Genomic DNA, 16,710 nt, shown 5'->3' on the forward strand with positions numbered 1-16,710 from the left:
CACTGACTACTTTTTGAGTCCTCACTTTGTGAGGTACAGATAAGTGCTTAGAAACAGGTTAAATTCTAAAAATCTGTTCCTAAACTCATGTGTTCACAAGCTCAAAGTAACCCTTTAAAAGCACCAATATGGGGAAGCCTGGGTGGCTCAGTCAGTTAAGAGTCTGACTCGGATCTCAGCTCAGATCATGATCTCATGGTTGGTAAGTTTGAACCCCGTGTCAGGCTTTCTGCACTAACAGCGTTGAGCCTGCTTGGGATTCTCTGTCTCCCTCTCTCTCTGCTCCTTCCCTGTATGCACTCTCTTTCCCTCAAAATAAATAAGTAAATTTTAAAAAAATAAAAGAGTGAATTTTAACTTTCTTTTTTCTATCATAAGTAAGCCTGAAACAAGACAACATTCCAAACAGTTCACAGGTTGGTGATCCAGATGAACAAGACTTAAGGGACTTCACACAACTTATAAAGCCATATGAGGGCGGTCAGCAAAGATGAAGTATGTTTCCTTCACCTCCACCTTTCTACTTGTCAATAAAATGCATTAACTTAAAGTCTGTAGGTGAGACGATTCTGTATAGAATATGATTAATTTATCATATTTAATCTAGTAAATTTATAACCTGGTAAGAGGGTAAGACTTATGAATCAAAAATTCACAGTAAATACAATATAATCTATAATCAAGGACTGGAAATTGCATTAAAGATACTCTAGGATTTGAGAAAAAATAGAGATCATTGTGATTTGAGTTAACCTGACAAACTTCTCCATGGAAGTAAGGATGCTGAAGGATGAATAAGTTTTTGAAGAAGAGAATAAAGAACAATAATCACATGCTTGGGAAGGAGCATAAATAAAAACAGGGTGAAAGGCATGATCACTACAGGTAAGGAGAATATAGGGACAAAGGGACTGCCTAATTAGAGTTTCCAGCTCCTGGTGAGATCCAGTGGGATTTACAGTGGGGAGGTTAGACAGTCAGCTCACGAAACTGCATGGGGAAAGGAGTCTAGATTTAATAGACATAGTAAATAATAGTAGAAAACAAGTAATTTAGGAAGGTTACTCTGATATTGGTAAGCAACCATTAACAGCAGTGGCAATATCCAGAAGTGAATCTCAAACTTTCCAAATGCAACAAACTCAGGATCCTTTTTAATATTACTAAGGCACATCATACACTCAAACAGGAAGTATGATATAAGATAAATGTGAATTTATTCATTTTCTATCATGGAGTGCTTTTAGGTGTTAAGAATATGTACCAGGGATATTTCTTACAGGACTAATTTTTATTAAAATCTGTGTCCATGCATGATATATATTAAGATATCCCATAAGAGATACCAAATAGGGAAGATTAAGTAAGGAGTTTTAATAAATAAAAGCTTACAGATTTTATTTTTTTAAAAAGGCATTTAAAGAGGTATATATAAATGTCATACTGGTTTACATTATGATTTTCAAAATCAACCTGTAAACATATTGGATCAGTCGGTTAAGCATCAGATTCTTGATTTTGGCTCAGGTCATGATCTCATAGTTCTTGAGTCTGAGCCCTGCGTTGGGCTCTGCAATGACAGTGAGGAGCCTGCTTAGGATTCATTCATTCATTCATTCATTCTCTCTCTCTCTCTCCCCCCCCCTCACTGCCCCTCCCCTGCTAGTGCATCACCTGCACACACACACACACACACACACACACTCTCTCTCTCTCTCTCTCTCTCTCTCTCTCTCTCTCTCTATATATATATATATATATATATATGTATATACATACATATATATATATATATAAAGACTACATAAAGGAAGTCTGACACTGACTTGAAGTCACATTGACTGAGTTCAAGTCATAGCTCTACCATAACCTTAGTTGAATTAACCTTTCTACACATGAATTTCATTTCTTTGAAATGTAAAGAGCTGAGGGCATTAAGTCAGATAAGACAAAGTTCAGTAACTATTAGCTGCCGCCATCATCATCATCATCATCACGAAGAATATTTATTTTAATTTGGTCCTTACTACTGGTAAATTACTGGGAAGTATTAGGTTTTAAGAGTACATAAGATGAAATGGCAGATCATGTCTTCTAGATTCCTTTTATTCTGATGTCTTTGAATTAACATTTTGTAGAAATCAAATGTCCCAGAATTGTTCTATATTAAAAGGAAGCCATGTAAACCATTTTTATCCTAATTACAGTATTTCAGAATATACCTGTAAGATATATATTATAGCCATGACCCTCGGTTAGAGCTAATCTTCTGTGATAGTTACTATTAAAAAGGTGGTTGAAATAAATTACTTTTCAGGGGGAAATGCTGTAAATGTTGTCTTTTTATAGGTTAAAAGAATGGAGAATATTATTTTTAAAAAGAACCTTAAAATGCTTAAGGAAAGCTTTCCCCTCCTTGCAGGCATATATCTTAATGGATGAAGAAATTTTGATCAAAGCATTGTTTTCAGAAGTGAATACATTTAGTTTAATCACCAATGGATTTTCATTGCAACGATCAGCTGAATAACAAATACATAACAACAGGAGGACTGTCAGAATTTAATTGCTCATTGGGCAATGTGTTTAGATAGACTTAAAAATTAAAAAAAGGAAGGCAGAAAAGCAGTTAAGACTCCATACCAAAGCATCAAGAGACATGTTTTTGAAGTGCTGGAGGAAGAATAAGTCTTCTTCAATAAAGTTTTAGGATAAGAGGCTCAGAACTCTTGGATTCAAAGGAGAAAAAGGATAATGCAATTGTAGCATTAGGAAGTAGCAACAAAATAATAAATTTTCATTAACTTCCCAGTTGTAAGTATTTTTTTTTAATTTCTTTCATCTTTGGTCATCTCAAAAAAATCCCGTGTAAAAGACAGTGCAGGAAAGATATTCTCATTTTAGATTGAAAAGCTATATATTTCCTTAGAAGCAAACCCAGCTGGTAGGGGTTTCTTACAAAGAAGTGTACCTTGTGCCATATAATCTACATATGAATTATCAGAAACTTTCTCATGGTTTTGAAGACATTAAGTGTGATAAAAGTACTTTGAACAGCCTGCTAATATTTAAAGGTTTTATAAAACATGCTTAGAGTATAGGTTATTTTCTCTCTTGACATAATCTAATGATTTAATCTATCTGGCTTCTCTGAAGAGAGAAAAGAAGGAAGGGGAGGTCGGAATGGGGAGGGGACCTCTATTTATTTAGCCTAATACAAATACGAACTAAGTTGGAAGTTCCTGAATCCAGACATGAAAGTGAAAATCAAAACCTATCTAACAATCTGTCCAACAGTAAGCACAAATTGATAGCTTACACGGCACTTTTGCATACATGATCCCACTTAATCCTCCCCAAATTTTAGAGGATAAATATTATTTTCACTTCAAAGGAAAGGGCTCTGTCCAAGGCCATATATTTCATAAATGGGAGAGCAAGGGTGAAAACTTTAGAATTTCAACTCTATTTTCAGATTGCTTTCTATTTAATCATCCGAGAAACGCCATGAGCTTTTTCATTTTGCTTTGGTTTTTTTGAAGGGGTAATGGGAAGTTTCCTATCATAGATCATGTCTGGTCACTATCACACTATCAAAGTCCCAAACTGTGTGTGTGTGTGTGTGTGTGTGTGTGTGTGTGTGTTGGTACATTATTATGTCAGACATCATATAACCTTAAATTCATGATTTCTAGGAGCCAGGCACATGTACCATTGACAACCTAAAAACCTAAAGGAGAGTGGCACAAAATCTGAAGAGAAATAAAAAAGAACTTAAGAGAGTTCTTTCTCCATTGAAAATTACGTGAGACTCCCAGGTTGCTCAGTCAGTTAAGCATCCGCCTCTTGATTTCGGCTTAGGTCATGATCTCAGGGTTTGTACATCTGTATGTGCATCAGCCTCTACGCTGAGAGCACAGAGCCTGCTTGGGATTCTCTCTCTGCCCCTCTGCCTGTCCCTCTCTCACTCATGCTCTCTCTCTCTCCCTCTCTCAAAATAAATAAACTTTAAAAAGAAGAGAAAATGATGTGATGATATTCTATGCCCAAATATGCTCATATCTGGTACTCACATGTATCAAGTGCCAACCCATGGTTGCACCAGAGATTGGAGGTTTGTAAACAAAAGTGTTATAATTTATGGAATACTTCTTACATGGCAGGCATTTTGCTCTATACTGTGCATACATTGTAACTTTTAACCCTATCAACAATCAGCCCCGATAGGAATGATTACCTCTGTATTAAATGTAAGGAAAATTTAAGTTAGTAGATTTGCCCTATGTCACACAACTAGTTAATGTGGTGCCAGAAAAGAAACTGAAGTCAGTCTGGCTCTAAAGCCAGTGTTCTTAGCCCCTCTCTCAAGTTATCTTCAATCTCAGTCAGCTACCAAAACTTAAATTTAAGAGCACATGTGAATGCCCTCCCGTTCCAAACAAAATGGTTTTTCCCATATAAATGAAATTCCCTTAAAAGCTAGATTAAAAAACATTCATCCTTAGAATTTTTCTTCTATAAAAATCAAAATATTAAAGATTTCCTTCTGTATGTATTTTTCTCAGCTGTGTGTATTCTTGATTAATTATGTTTGAAGTGGCAGTCCCTTCTGTTAGAAATATTGAGGAAAAGGAGAAAAAAAGATTTAATTGAGTTAAAGGCACTGAGTGTAGAGAAAACCTAAGCTAAAATAATGGTAACTCGGACCAGAGATTTCCCTTCCAGGATGCACAGCAGGAGAACTGAGTCATGTTTTAGAAGGGCTGACAGCAGGTGCTTTGGTGTGAAGTTATTGTGGCATAGCTAAATCTTAATAATCCTGGGTACTGAGAAGGGAATTTGAGATATGCATACTCAGCTATGCCAACTAGGTTATATAAAGGTTACTCAAAGTGTTCTGCATAGCAAGCATCCAAGTTACTCAGTGTATCTGGGATCATAGTGGCACCCTAGAGAAAACAGTTAATATCCCTGAGTCATAAAACCAGAAAGACACTGAGTGTTTGAATAGAGGAAAAATTACAGTGTTAAAATACCTCTTAGTATGCAGCAAAGCAAAATGAATTTATAAGAATCTAGTTGGAACTGAAGCAAGGGTGGTGGTATGGGGAAGAGGGGCAGACAGGAGCCAGAATTTCTTGGTAGCAAGGATGTAGAAGCTGAATTTAACTGTGTAATACAAATTATTTCTAACTTAAGACATAAAATGGTTATGGTCTTAATATGTAATTGTTGCCGCTTTGAAATTATAAATGAAAAAAATGATGTATAATGGTTTTCTTTGGTCAGATCCCTCCCCACTGTTATCCCTCATACACTCTTAAGTTAACCAATGGCAAAAAATCACATAGCGATTATTAGAACTAACTCCAGTCAATTTGGGAAGTGCAACTTAATTGTCCAACAGTGTACTAAGACAGGGTTCACTGAGCTTTGTGAAGCTCGAAAGAGCCAAGACAATACCATGAAAAAGGAATAATTACTTTTTAGCCATAGAGGTATCATATTACATAATTTTAAATCCTGAGAAAGACGGGATCAGGGAAGAAGTATTGTAAACTATAGTGAGAACACACTATAAAGTATTTGGGTAAGACTAAAAGCGATCAGTTGAAATTTGACAAGGAAGCCAAGAACACTCAATGGAGAAAAGATAGTCTCTTCAATAAATGGTGATGGGAAAACTGGATATTGACCTGCAGAAGGATGAAACTGGAATTCACAAAAATTAACTTGAAAATTGATTAAAGCCTTAAATGTAAGACTTTAAACTGTAAACTTTGACACATACACACACACACACACACACACAAGAAATCTCCTTGATATTGGTCTTGGCAATGATTTTTTTAATATGATGCCCAAAGCATAGGCAACAAAAGCAAGAATAAACAATTGGGACTACATCAGACTAAACAGCTTCTGCACAACAAAAGAAACAATCAACAAAATGAAAATGAAACCTACAGAATGGGAAACAATATGTGCAAACCATCTATCTGATAAGAGGTTAGTATCTAGAATATAAGAAATTCATTCATGTCAATAGCAAGCAAATAATCCTGTTGAAAATTGGCAGAGGAACGGAGCAGATAGTTTTTTCAAAGAACACATACAAATGGCCAACATGTATGTGAAAAGGTGTTCAATATCACTAATCATCAGGAAAACACAAATCAAAACCAAAATGAGATATTACCTCAAACCTCTTAGGATGTCTATTATTAAAAAGACACAATAGGTGCTAGTGAGGATGTGGAGAAAAGGGAACACTTGTACGCTACTGGTGGGAGTGCAAATTGGTACAGCCACTATGGGAAATAGTATGGAGGTTCCTCAAAAACATTAAAAGTAAAACTACCATATGATCTGAAGGAAATGAAATCACCATCTTAAAGAGCTATCTGTTCTCTGAAGCATTATTCACAATAGTCAAGGCATGAAAACAACCTAAGTTGCCATCAATGAATGAATGAATGGGTAAGGAAAATGTGATACACACATGCACTTTCTCTCTCTGTCTCCGTCTCTGTCTCTCTCTCCTATTATTTAGCCATAAAGATGATCCAGCCATTGGTGCCAACATGGATGGACCTTGAGGGGATTATGCTAAGTGAAAAAAGACAGAGGAAGACAAGTATCATATGATCTGACTTAAATATAGAATCTGGAAAAAACTCAATTCAAAGAAACAGAGAGTAGAATGGTGGTGGTTAGAGAAAAGGTGTTCAAAATGTACAAACTGCCAGTAATAATATGAATGAGTTTGAAGATCTAATGTACAACATGGTGATTACAGTTATCAACATTGTATTATATACTCAAAAGTTACCAAGAAAGCAGATTTTCAAAGTTCTCACTACACACACACACACACACACACACACACACACGCACAAGCGCGCCCATGCACAAAGGTAACTATGTGAGATAATGTATGTTTTAACCTTACTGTGGTAATCATTTCACATTATATACATCTATCAAATCATCACACTGTACATGCTAAATTTATACAATGTTATATGTCACTTATATCCCAATAAAGTTATAAAGCTAAAAAATTAAAAACTAAAATAGTAGTGATAGACTACAAGAGAAGAATATGAACAGTTCTATTCCTGATACTGAATAGACCAGAAGGAAACCAAGGAAGACATAAACTACTGGATATATTCTTAGAACTATTCTACTAAACTGAAAATTCTGGAATTTTTTTAATTGCCTAATTGAAATTTTAACCTGTATTAAAAAAGAATGAATGAGGAAGACTGCTGGTCTTACAGTCTGGATCACAATGCAAGATGCAATTTGTGACATAAATGTTATGAGACTCTTAAAAACAAGTAAACATGCATACAATTTTAAATTTTTGAAATCGAAAAAGAAAGTTAAGTACCTACGTGTCAGAAAACCTTATATATATAATTTAAAAAAAACGAATAGGGGATATGAGTGATTCCATAATCAAGGAATTCAAGAAAGAAAGTATAAATGCAAAAGTAAATCAGGGTGCATTGAAGTGAAAACCCATAAGGGCTAATGAGCAATATTTTCAAAGAAAAACAAAGGGACATTTAATCAAGGAAAATAAGAGTGACACAAATATTTAGTGATGTTTTTATAAGCCCCAAGAAATTTATAAGCCCAGAATGAAGTGAGCTTTCTGAAAATTGCTATGGAGAGCTAACATGGGGCTTTAAAAGCTATTTCTAGCATAAGAATATTGTTTAGGGCAACATGGCATAACATTAACATAGGTGGAAGGAAAGTTTGAATTTAAAAATATTCCATTTGCTCTTTGTATTTCTCCATAAAACTGAAAAAGTTTAAGATAGCAAACAAAGCTTTTATGCATTCTATTCTTCCTGACCAAACTGATAGAAAAATAATAACAAAGTAATTAACCACTGCAAATGAATCCTGCTCTCCATGAGCCTAGTTAGACTCACAAGGAAAACAAAAACAAATAAACTAATTACTTTAGTAACATTCAATGATAATACACAAGATACTTATAAACTGATAATTTTGAGATTGATGCCCACTGGATTCTTAAAGTGAATAATTAACAATGTATTCAATAGGTAAAGCCACAAAAACTAAAAGCCAATATAGAACCACTAAAATAAAGTAACACAAACCTTATCACTTTATGCTTTTTAGAGCAGGCTTATGATGTTTATGTAATTATGTGTTGATTAAACCAAAGCATTTGACATATTTTTCCTATGTTCATTAATGATGAAAGCAGACTGAATTTTATCACATTTTAATGAAATTTTAGTAACTGTACACAAATTGCAGCAAACTGTATGTAAAAACAAAACAAAACAAAAACAAAAAACAAAAAAACAACCCTCATTATACTAGTTAATGTTTCCATTCCATCCTAACGGATAGTCCTTATCTGATCAGTAGAAATTTATGAAAGATAACTCAGTTACTGGATTTCAAAATCAGGATTCAGATGCCCCTTGGCAACTTATAATGAGTAGAAATCAACACAACGTTAATAGTACATAGATGGATGTATAAGTTTTTTACTTGGTTTCAAGAATGGAAGTTCAATTATAGTATGAGCAAAATCTGGACATTATAGCTTACATATAAAACCAAGATATCAATTTTTTTTTCTTTTCACCATAAATTAAATGTAAACCAACAAGATAATACAACTTTTTGTTAAGTGATAGCACCATTATAAAACATTTCTAGAACAAAAAGAATGCCATTGTTCACTGTTCTTGATTATTGTCACACTACAATATTATATGTATATAGAATATACATATTATATGTATATGTCACACTACAATATTATATGTATATAGAATATGTATATAGAATATTACATTCAGTGGTGAGGAGATATTATAGAAAAGATTTGCTTATGCTTAGAAATGAAAGGCCAGAATGGTAAGGGGCATATATACCATATTACATGAAGAAGCTGTTCCATTAAGTGAAGAAATAAGAGTTTAAGTGGGCAGATAGTTCATATCTATCTATTAAGGTTTTCTTCTCTTGCTCCAGGAAATAAAAAATGGGCATACAGATTATAAGGTGTATTTTACCTTACAATAAAGAGTAATATTCTAATAAAAACTATCTCATGATGGAGTAAACTTTCTCTAACACTGTATTTCCTTTCACTAGGACATAATTTATCAAAAAAAAGATATCAATTAGAAAACAAAGTATTCTAGTCCATTTGATTTTATAAAACATTCTATTACAGAGAATTTCAGAATATTTATTGTAAATATACTATTCTCCCCTTCAAGAGCAGAAGATTGTATGCAGTTCCCCACAGAATGAAACTCTTTTTACAAGGCACCTTTCTCAGAACTATTAACTTGTAAATATAGTTTGGGAAAAACAGCAAGGATTTTTATGGAAGAAATATTTTAAGAGGGAGATTGCAATAGATTCTGAAGTTATTTCCAATTGTAATATTTTTTATTATTCTTTATTTCATGGGTCAAATAATTTATTTTTATACTATTATTTTATTTTAATTTTATACACATTATTTTTATTTAAATTCCAGTTAGTTAGTATACAGTGTAATATTAGTTCCAGGTATACAATATAGTGATTCAATACTTCCATACAACACCTGGTGCTCATCACAAGTGCCTACCTTAATCCCCATCACCTACTTTTTACCCATCTCCCAACCACCTCCCTTCTGGTAACCTTCAGTTTGTTCTCTATAGGTAAGAGTCTGCTTCTTGGTTTGCCTCTCTCTCTTTTTTTCCCTTTGCTCATTTGTTTTGTTTCTTAAATTCCACATATGAGTGAAATCATATGGTATTTCTCTGACTTATTTTGCCTAGCATCATGCTCTAGCTCCATCCATGTTGTGGCAAATGGCAAGATTTCATTCTTTTTTATGACTGAGTAATATGCCATTGTGTATATTTATACTGCTTCTTTTTTATCCATTCATCAGTTGATGGACAGTTGAGCTGTTTCCATAATTTGGCTAGTGTAGATAATATTGCTATAAACTATGGGGTGTATGTATCCCTTTGAATTAATATTTTTTTTTATTCTTTGGGTAAAAATCTAGTAGTGTAATTTCTGGATCATAGGGTAATTCTATTTTAACTTTCTGAGGAACTTCCATACTGTTTTCCAGAGTGGCTGCACCAGTTTGCATTCCCATCAACAGTGCAATACGGTTCCTCTTTCTCTGCATCTTCACCAACACTTGTTTTTTCTTGTGTTGCTGATTTTATCCATTCTGACAGGTGTGAGGGGGTATCTCATCATGACTTTGATTTTCATTTACCTGATGATGAGTGATGTTGAGCATCTTTTCATGTCTATTGGCCATCTGGATGTCTACTTGGAAAATGTCTTTTCATGTCTTCTGTTCATTTTTTTAAATGGATTATTTGGGGGTTTTTTGTGTTTTATAAGTTTTTTGTGTTTTAAGTTTTATAAGTTCTCTATATATTCTATTTTTAATAGGTAGTCAATACCACAAATCATTAGGCATCAAGATACTCAAATTTGTGTAATGGGATTTGTATCATCAGAGTTTGAGAACTCTAAAATAGCCAGGATAGTTAGTGCTAAATACATGAGACAAAACATAAAACGCAAAAATCGGTCATAGTTTACATTCACTGATTATTCACTCCGTACCCAGTACTTTAGTATTTATATACATTATATATTACACATACTCTCTATGTAGATGTTATTTCACTTAGTGTTCAAAGTAGCTCCTATTAGCCTCCTAATAGGATTTGAGATGAAGAAACTGAAGCTTAAACAAATTAGATAACTTTCTCAAGATCATAGCCAACAAGCAGTGAGGATGGATTGAAAACACATTTTTAACCACTGCACACTGCTTACTAGATCTTGAGGCTCTGTTTCCTCATTGAGGAAGAAAATCAATGGAATCAAGTGAAACGCCAGTTTAGAAAAAAACATGATGCCTCAAAAACTTCAATTTGGAGACAAACCATGTGATAGCCTCAGCCCTTCTTCCTCCACCCACTCTCACAGGTGGCAGTGGTAATGAGAATGGTTCACAAAGAAAGGGACGGTGGAGCTAATCAGTGGGGTCAAACTCCTCAGGAAGATGGCTGATGGCTGTGATCAGGTCTGATGCCTAAGAGAAAGAACAAAGCAGAAAGTGCTAGAGAACAACTGGGAATCAGGTAGCCTTGAAGGAAATGTGGTTCTTAGAGAAAACTCATGTGAAATCTTTAAAGGAGAATAGGATCTTGTCAAGAATGTGAAAATTGGCAATTTCCTAAATTTTCATTCCTGTAACAGTTTGCATCAAAATCAAATAAGACCATTTTTTATACGAATGTTTATTATTTATACTTAGAGGAGCAAAGACATAGAAAATATACACAGTATATAAACACTTACAATTATATAGTACAAAAACACAATAGTCACATCACACTTAACATTTCCCTTAAAAACAAAAATGACTTTTCGGGATATCTATGCTTAGAGAGAGTTGTATATACAATTATTGCTGATTATTAACTGCTCTTTGTAATATTTTTGACAAATTTATAAAAAAGTAGGATAAATGGAAATTGTAAAATAATTGTAAACAAAACATTTTAGTTGCTGACAAAAATAAACAGGCTGGGGATGCCTGGGTCACTCAGTCAGTGAAGGGTCTAACTCTTCATTTTGGCTCAAGTCATGATTTCATGATTTGTGAGACTGAGCCTTGTGTTGGGCTCTGTGCTGCTAGCACAGAGCTTCCTTGGGATTCTCTCTCTCCCCATCTCTCTGCCTCTCCCACACTCATACGCTTGTGCATAAATAAAAAAATAAATAAATAGGCTTACTTATGTAAGCTAAGTACTGAGGTAGAAGTTTCATGCTATGAAAAATTAGTCCTATTTACAGTTTTACTTAATAGTTCTTTTCAAATGATATGTATTTGAGAGATGGATAATAGCACTTATAACACTGGAAATATTGTAAGTGCACATGTCCTGCATAGCAGAATAATTGCCTTCTATTTACTATGTGCAAGTATATATCCAAAATATCAGTTGATTTATGCTCACTAATGATTCTTATTTGTGTATGATTAAGGAGGGCTGAAGTTATGATTTTGATGAAAATTATTGCTTGCCTAAAATGGTAAGCCAAAAGTTAATTCATAATTTCCTGTTACAAAGGATTATTTATTATTCTTGTATTATCAATGTCTTCTAAAATCCTATACTCTTAAAGTGATTAAAATCATGGACCTTGGAACCATATTGCTTCCCTTAAAACTCTGTACCTCCATGCAATAGCTGAGTTGATGTCACTCTGTAAGTTGAGTAAACTTGGGCAACTTAGTTCAGCTTCCTTATGGGTAAAATGAAGATTGTAATAGAAACAACACATTAAGTTAGATGAAAACCACACGAGTTCATAATTGTGAAGTGCCAAGAGCACAAGTCTTGACCTGTCACCATGAATTTGTCTTCTGAATTCTTGATCCGCATAATAGAATGGAAACATACATTAATCCACTGATTATTTACATACATATAAACAGAGACTGACAGCAAATGGACATACAGAATCTTTTGGGGATGATGGAAATGTTCACAAACTATATTATGGTTATGGCTGCACAATCAGTACATTTACTAAAAGCATTGGATTATATACTTAAGACAGGTCAGTTCTGTGGTATATAAATTATACCCCAATGAAACTATTTAAAATGTGTGTGTGTAGGAGTGCCTGGGTGGCTCAGTCAGTTATGCATCCAACTTTGGCTCAGGTCATGATCTTGCAGTTCAGTTCATGGGTTCGAGCCCCGCCTGAGTAGGGCTCTGGGCTGACAGCTCAGAGCCTGGAGCCTACTTCAGATTCTGTGTTTCCCTCTCTCTCTGCCCCTCCCATACTTGCAATATGTCTTTCTCTCTCAAAATAAATAAACATTAAAAAAATTTTAATGTGTATATGGATGGATGTATGTGTGTGTGTGTGTGTGTGTGTGTGTGTGTGTGTGTATATATGTATGTATATAAAATTAAGAAAAGGGTATGTGTGCATATATATATATATATATGCACATATGTTTATAAATATGGTGGAAATAAACACAAGGAAAGTTTTATTTGCTAAGAAAAATTCAATATTAGAAATAAATCAATATTAAATTCAAAATTAAATACATCAGAGTAGTTATCTGCCTTACACTTGTTGAGTACCTATTATGTGCTAAGTATTTGGGGATATAAAGATAACAGGGCACCTTTCATTGCTCTTTGTTTAAGGCAAGAGAAGGCAAACTAAGGTCACAGGACAAATTCAACCAGCCATTTTTGTCTTATGAACTAAAAATCATTTCACAATTTTAAATGGCCAAAAAAATAAAGAATATTTTGTAACATACACAAGTTGCATGAAATTCACATTTAAGTGTCAATAAATAGTGTTTTATTGGAACACAACCACACTCATCATTTATGTATTGTCTATGGTTGCTTTCAAGTTATAATGGCACAGTTCGGGAGTTGCAACAGAGATTGTATGTCCAACATACTCTAAAATATTTACTATTTCGTCCTTAAAAGAAAATAGCTGCCAGTCCTTGTTCTAAAATGGAGAACAGAGACAGAAATAATTTGTGGTTAATCTCATTTGCTTTAATTTTTACTATTGAGAGCCTTTCTAAAACCCATTAGTCTGAGTTTTCTCCTAGTACACCAAAAACAACCCTTTGACAAGTTGAACACTACAGTGCCCTGGCCACTTTTGACTATTTGAGATTTCCATATTTTAAATTTGAATAGCCTATTCTCAGTACGAGAAAGGCCTGTAACTATGAAAACAACCATTCAGAAAACACCCAAAGACTATAATGGCTACATTTTATATTTTGGATTGTCACAATAATTTTCCTTTAAAAATAAATCCTTAATTTTTTTGTTTAAAAAAAAACTTAGAAGATAGCCATTCAAGTTACTATTAATCAACTATTCCATGAAAGATAAAGAACATTTTAGAGTGCAAGTAGCCTTATATTCTAACAAAGATGCATTCACAAATCTGGGGAACAACTTGACAGTCTTAAAAAATATCTTATTTGATAGATATATACATTTTAATCAACATGTAAGTTCTTTTCAATCAACAATGGGGCAACAGATTAAATATTATCATAAACATCTAGTGAAATTCTCATCTACTGATACAAGGTTGAAGCTCACACTTAATATGTGCACCTTTTAATAAAATTATATTTTAGGGGTGCCTGGGTGGCTCAGTCAGTTGTTCATTTGACTCTTGGTTTCAGCTCAGGTTATGATTTCACAGTTTGTGGGTTCAATACCCTCATCGGGCTCTGCACTCATGGTTCAGAGCCAGCTTGGGATTCTCTCTCCCTTTATCTGCCCCTCCCCTGCTTGAGCTCTATTTCTCTCTTTCAAAATAAATAAGTAAACATTAAAAAATTATATTTTATATAAAATACAACAAATTCAAACTAACTCATAAAAAGTATCTTAGTGACATTAATTTCCATAATTAATTATCCTTCTTCTGGCTCCTTTTTCTCAACTAATTTATTCATTTAGTATCAAAATTTCATTCTGTTATAATATACAATGCATCTATCAGCAATATTCCAGCAAACTTCTTGAAAAGCCTGAGGAGTAGAGAAGGCATTTCCATAGATTTACAAGCATGAGGCAAAGATGTATCAGATTTCATCATTTTGTATATTTGTTTTTCATTAAACATATATAATTAAACATGTTCTTGATTTTTTATTACTTTCAAACTACATTGTGATACTCATAAAAATTCATAATCTGAAATGTTTCTTAAAATTAGCCCAAGATACCTGAAATTGTATCTTCATTTTCAGAAAGTGTATTCCCAATTTTAAACAATATTCATAATTGTAATTTAGGTGGCTTAATTCTGAAAAGGCAATTGCAGAATTTAGGCTATTCACTCATTACATTCAATTTTAACAGTATCAATAATAAACAAAATAAAGTCAAAGGCACATACAAAAATCCTGAACCACTTAATCAAAAAGTTAATTTATAATTGCCTGTTAGAAAAGATTATTTATTATTCTTCTAAGTATTATCAATGGCTTCTAAAATCCTATACTCTTAAAGTGATTAATGGGAGCTCCGGGGAGAAGCTGAGGTCATCATTCAATTTGAAATATTTGAAGTGGATACAAAACTGTTTCACCAATGGAGACAATTAAGTGTGTTGTTGTGGGCAATGGTGCCGTTGGTGAAACATGTCTCCTGATAGCCTACACAACAAATAAATTTCCATCGGAGTATGTACCAATTGTCTTTGGCAACTATGCAGTCACAGTTATGATTGGTGGAGAGCCATATACTCTTGGACTTTTTGATACTGCAGGGCAAGAAGATTATGACAGATTACGACCGCTGAGTTATCCACAAACCGATGTATTTCTAGTCTGTTTTTCAGTGGTCTCTCCATTATCATTTGGAAATTTGAAGGAGAAGTGGGTGCCTGAGGTAACTCACCACTGTCCACAGACTCCTTTCTTGCTTGTTGGGACCTGAATTGATCTTCGAGATGACCCCTCTACGATTGAGAAACTTGCCAAGAACAAAGAGAAGCCTGTCACTCCAAAGACTGCTGAAAAGCTGCCCCGTGGCCTGAAGGTGGTCAAGTATGTGGAGTGTTCTGCACTCACACAGAAAGGCCTAACGGATGTTTTTGACGAAGCAATATTGGCTGCCCTGGAGCCTCCAGTGCCGAAGAAGACCCGAGGTGTGTGCTGCTATGAACATCTCCAGAGCCCTTTCCGCACAGCTGGTGTCAGCATCATACTAAAAGCAATGTAAATCAAACTAAAGATTGAAAATTAAAATTCGTTTTTGCAATAATGACAAATGCCCTGCACCTACCCACATGCACTAGTGTGAGACAAGGCCCATAGGTATGGTCCCCTTCCTCCTCTCAGTACTGGTTAATTTCAGTAATTGTGTATTGTCAGAAAAATGATTAGTATTAGTTTTTGTTTTGTTGTTACAATTTGTTTTTTGTTTTATTTTGTGTTTTTTTTGTCAAAAAGCAAGGCATGCTTGTGATGACTCTGTAACAGACTAACTTGGGTTGTTGGGGCTGCTTCCAGGGCTCCATCCACTCTGGAGAATAATCTGGGACACTTAAGGGTTTGATTTTGTTTTTGTTTTTTGGTTTTGTTTTTATTTATCTTTCTTTTTTGGGGGAGGAACTGTGTGTGGGGTTTGTTTTTATTTAGTCATGTTTTTTAAAGTCAGTAACCATTGGACAGCCCTTAAGGGAGGAGGATGGACTGATTCCACATTCCATTTCCTAGAACTAGTTTAGAACATTTGTTCTTAGGAAGGAGTTAGTAAATGCCTCATTTAATAACATACTCCTTTTTGAAAGCTGCCTTTTCCCTCCACCCTTGAGTAGGTCCAGTACTTGATGAAATCATGAAAGCGGGTGGAACCTGTCTTGCCCCTCATCTTTTCTAGGATGCACTCCATATGTGACTGTGACTTTCAAGGAAATTTGTTTGCCATTTGCTTATTTTTTTTGAAGTTAATTTCTAACTTCTTTTACTGATAAATGAAGAAAAGTATTGCACCTTTTGAAATACACCAAATGGATTGAGTAGATAATTAAACATTTTTTCCCCATCAAAAAAAAAAAAAAGCGATTAATGGGAAAAACCAT

At 34.2% G+C, this 16,710-nt stretch overlaps 1 pseudogene; it reads left to right on the forward strand.

The window, feature by feature from the left end:
* Nucleotides 1–15,215: 15,215 nt before the first annotated feature.
* On the forward strand, nt 15,216–15,848 carry LOC122204560 (annotated as a pseudogene).
* The last annotated feature ends 862 nt before the right edge of the window (nt 15,849–16,710 follow it).

The sequence above is a fragment of the Panthera leo genome, chromosome D4, assembly GCF_018350215.1.
Source record: "Panthera leo isolate Ple1 chromosome D4, P.leo_Ple1_pat1.1, whole genome shotgun sequence".
NCBI lineage: Eukaryota > Metazoa > Chordata > Mammalia > Carnivora > Felidae > Panthera > Panthera leo.